Source organism: Pistacia vera, unplaced genomic scaffold (assembly GCF_008641045.1).
Source record: "Pistacia vera cultivar Batoury unplaced genomic scaffold, PisVer_v2 Contig79, whole genome shotgun sequence".
NCBI lineage: Eukaryota > Viridiplantae > Streptophyta > Magnoliopsida > Sapindales > Anacardiaceae > Pistacia > Pistacia vera.
This window is the reverse complement of record NW_022196656.1, coordinates 485,205-489,685: the sequence shown is the minus strand read 5'-3', so window position 1 is coordinate 489,685 and position 4,481 is coordinate 485,205. Positions and strand designations below refer to the sequence as shown.

At 38.8% G+C, this 4,481-nt stretch overlaps 1 non-coding gene across 1 annotated transcript; it reads right to left on the bottom strand.

The window, feature by feature from the left end:
• Positions 1–2,444: 2,444 nt before the first annotated feature.
• On the bottom strand, positions 2,445–2,551 carry LOC116116945. The gene has a single exon (XR_004125904.1). It is a non-coding gene; the product is annotated as a small nucleolar RNA R71 (small nucleolar RNA).
• Positions 2,552–4,481: the final 1,930 nt, after the last annotated feature.

Here is a 4,481-nt window from a genome sequence, read left to right as displayed (position 1 = left end):
CTATCTTGGTAGATCTTTATTCCGAGGATGTAGGCTGCTTCTCCTAAGCCTTTCATGGAGAAACACTTGGATAACCAAGTCTTTACCGACTGCAAGTTTGGTATATCAATCCTGTTAGAGTAGGTGCCCTAGAGCTAATCAATTATTGTAAAATTGACTCTTTAATAAATGTTTATTTATCAATAAAAGGCATATTCTACTATATTATATAAATCATACTATATGTATTAGTATATGTCCTTAGTATGGTAGAATCGTGACGAGGGTATCAAATGTTTCATATCTTGATAGTGAGAACCCTATGATCACATATGTGGCCATTCTAGAAACATCCGTCGCCCTAGTATTATTCTGACCAAGGACACGGATAATACGGTAAGGCTATTGATAACCCGTGGATTATACAGTTTTCATTAGACTTTTTATTCGGATTTCAGGTACTTTCTGGTGCATTTTGACCTGAATTGTTGCTTAATTCTTTACATTTCGTGTTTCAGGTTAGAATGGGCATTTTTGAGCAAATGAGGACAAAATTGGTTATTTGTGACTTAGAAGTTAGCGGATCTCAGAAGTTAAGTGAGTTCTGAAGCAGAATAAAGCATGATGAGGCTTGTTCCAAAGGGAGAGCACTGAGAATCGAAGAATCAAGTGAAGATGCAAGCAGAGTGGCAGTTATATAATTTCAGAACTTTTCGAGAAGCTTCGCCGCGGCGAAGACTTGTCCTTCACCGTGGCGAAGTATGCCAGACATGAACAAGTCTGCTTCTTTCTTCGCCGCGGCGACAGTTGTAAATTCCAGTTTTGTAAAACACACAATTTTACTTTGTGCGGGTTTTTCTGAGAATTTTGGGGCGAGGTATAAAAGGAACACTTAACCTTTTTGCCGAGGGTCGTCCAGGAAGTAGGGTTAGCCACTTTTTCATTGTTTTTTATTAAGCTTAGAGAGATTTAGCGATTAGAAGGGAGAAGATTGGATTTTGAACGAAGGGATTCATCATTTAGGGAGATTTCTTGTCCTCTCTCTTACTTTTCATTATGTTGAACTGGGCTATTATCGTTTTTCTTATTTGCAGCGTTAATTTAGCTATGAACTAACCCAATTTGGGTTAGGGTTTTGATTGTAATTCGGATTTCTAATGGGTTAAGTTATTGATCATGTTATGTTCATATGACTATGCTTTGATTGTGTGTTTATTCTGAATTTTAAATATTTTATGTGATGAACATGATGAGATTGAGAAATAATTCATGTTAGGCTTCTTGGGTAATCACCATTATAGTATTGGATGCTAGAGATAGATTCAAGAATTAATGAAATCATTGTAGGATTCTTTTGCTTAATGAGTTTGGAATTGTTAACTTTCAATTTGTTGGGTGCGGAAGGTTAAGAAGGAAGAATAGGAAAACATAGACTGAGAAGGTATGTTTAACACCTTAGTGAGTTCGGTTTACAATCAATGCATATGAATGTGAATGTAGTGTAATTTTTAGGTTTAACCCATAAAATCCGAATGAAGTCAAAACCCTAACCGTTTGACTTGAATTGATTACTATCCATGATTTTCATCTTGCATTCGTAGATAACTTTAGTTTAAAATTTATTGTTCAGTTTAATTAGAAATAGCTCCCATCAATCCAAAGATTTCGGTTGCTCCAACTGGAAAATGGTAGAATACTTAGTGCTTAGCTAACAATCCTCATGGGAACGATACTCACTCATCATTATATTACTTGTGCGATTAGTATACTTGCTACATATTGCATGTTATAGGAAACACACACCAAGTTTTTGGCGCCGTTGCCAGGGATTTGTTTTTTTGTTAACATTGAGTCTGTCTATAGTTAGCTAGATTGGAGTTCTTTTTTATTTTTTGTTTTTAATTTTCAGTGGGTTTGTGATCTCACTTTCCTTCAATACTGTTTTTGCAGTTTATGCGAAGAACGAGACGTCAACCAGTGGTTCCTGTTGATCTTGAATTGAGAGAACCGTTAGACGACGTAACAGAGAGAGAAGAGAAAGAGAGGATTTAGTTGTAGAAGAAGAAGAAATAGTTGTTGAAATGGCTGAACCAGAAAACAGGACACTGAGGGAATTTTTAGTTCCCACAGTGAATGGTAGTGGGTCGAGTATTACTGGACCTACTGTGCAAGCAAACAACTTCGAGATCAAGCCATCAATCATCCAAATGATCCAGCAGTTGGTTAGATTTAATGGTGATTTGAAGGAAGATCCGAATAAGCACATTGAAAATTTCTTGGAAATTTGTGACACCTTCAAGTCGAACGGAGTTTCGGATGACGCTATTAGGCTGCGGTTATTCACATTCTCATTGGGAGATAAAGCCAAGGGGTGGTTAATGGCATTACCACTGGGAACAATAACAACTTGGAATGATCTAGCATAGAAATTCCTTACCAAGTTCTTTCCTCCAGCTAAATCAGCAAAATTGATAAATGATATCACATCATTTCTACAAGTTGATTTCGAGTCATTGTACGAGGCTTGGGAGAGATACAAGGAGTTGATGAGGAAATGTCCACACCATGGGTTGCCAGTTTGGCTTCAAGTCCAAACTTTCTACAATGGATTGATGGGTAATGTGCAAACCATGGTGGATGCAGCTTCAGGAGGGGCTTTGCAGAATAAGACACTAGAAGAGGCCTATGAGTTGCTTGAGGTTTTGGCAAGCAACAACTATCAAAGACCAAATGAGAGAGCAACAACAAGGAAATCTTCGGGTCTTCATGAAGTTGGTGCCTTCACAGCCATCTCAGCCCAACTCACTGCACTTCAAAAATAGTTGGGAACTATGCAGGTAAACTCTATTCAAGCACCTTAACTAACGTGTGATTTTTGTGCAGGAAACCATGTGAGCAGCGAGTGTCAAGTTGGGAACACATTTGCTTCGTCATCTTCATCAACGGAGCAAGTGAATTACTTGGCAGGAAATCAGAGACAACTAAACAATCCATACTCTAACACATACAACTCGGGGTGGAGAAATCATCCAAATCTGGCTTGGGGAAATCAGAACCAGCAAAATAACCAATGGAACCAGAGGATAGTTCCAAATAACCAACCAGGGGTGACTAATCAACCGGGAGATCAAAGAGTGACAAAGTTGGAAGATATGTTTGGAAAATTTATGTAGGAGACAACGGGATTCATGAATGAGACGAGGACAAATTTTAGAAATCAAGGGGCGTCCATTCGGAATCTTAAGGTACAGATGGGCCAATTAGCCGAGAAGCTTAATGAGAGACCGCAGGGTTCCTTACCAAGCAATATAGTAACTAACCCACGTGAGCAAGCAAATGCCATAATGTTGAGAACTGGGACAGTTTTGGAAGAGGTAGAGCAAGCTATCAAGGAGGTTGAGCAAACCGGAAATGAAGCTTCTAATGAAGAAGTTGATGAAGAGATAGTTGCTGAAGAGAAACCAAGTGGTTTGGAGGAAGAGAAAAAGAAAAAGGATGAAAGGCAAAAGAAGAAGGAGAAATTTCCATTTCCAGAGATACCACCAGAGTTGGCACATCACACCCCACCCATGCCTTTTCCTCAGAGATTGAAGAAAAAGAATCAGGATAAGCAATTTTCAAAGTTTATTGAAATTTTAAAAAAATTGCATATTAACATTCCTTTTGCAGATGCATTGCAGCAGATGCCGAGTTATGCGAAGTTCCTGAAGGAAATCTTATCAAACAAAAGGAAGTTAGACGATGAGGAACTGGTGATACTCACGGAGGAGCGTAGTGCCATCCTCCAGAAGAAGCTACCTCCAAAGCTCAAAGATCTAGGGAGTATTACTATTCCTTGTATTATAGGAGATATTACATTTGATCGTGTTTTGTGTGATCTAGGAGCTAGCATTAATTTGATGCCCTTTTCTATTTTCAGGAGATTGGGCATTGGTGAAGTGAAGCCAACGACCATGTCATTGCAACTAGCGGATAGGTCAATAAAACACCCGAGGGGGATAGTAGAGGATGTGTTAATGAAGGTGGGAAAGATAATTTTTCCAGCAGATTTTGTGGTGTTGGACATGGAAGAGTATAAGGAAATTCCTCTGATTTTGGGCCGACCATTCTTGGCCACGGGGAGAGCATTAATTGATGTACAGGAAGGAAAGTTACTATTAAGGGTTCAAGATGAAACAGTAACTTTCAATTTATTTGAGGCAATGAAGTTTCCGGCTGAACGGATTCATGTTTTAGTGTCGATGTGGTGGACAAATTGGTTGAGGAATCCATGGAAGAAAACACCCCACAATTACCTCTAGAAGCTTGTATATCCAAATCAAAAACAGTAGAGGTAGAAGAGTCGGCGAGTAATGATTGTGCTAGAATGTTAGAAGCACTTCAACCGATTGATGAGAGTCAAGATATAGAATTTGAGGAGTTTGACTTTGATAAGGAGAAGGAGAAGGGAAAAAATGAAGAACCTCCAAAGCTTGAATTGAAACCTTTACCTTCGCACCTCA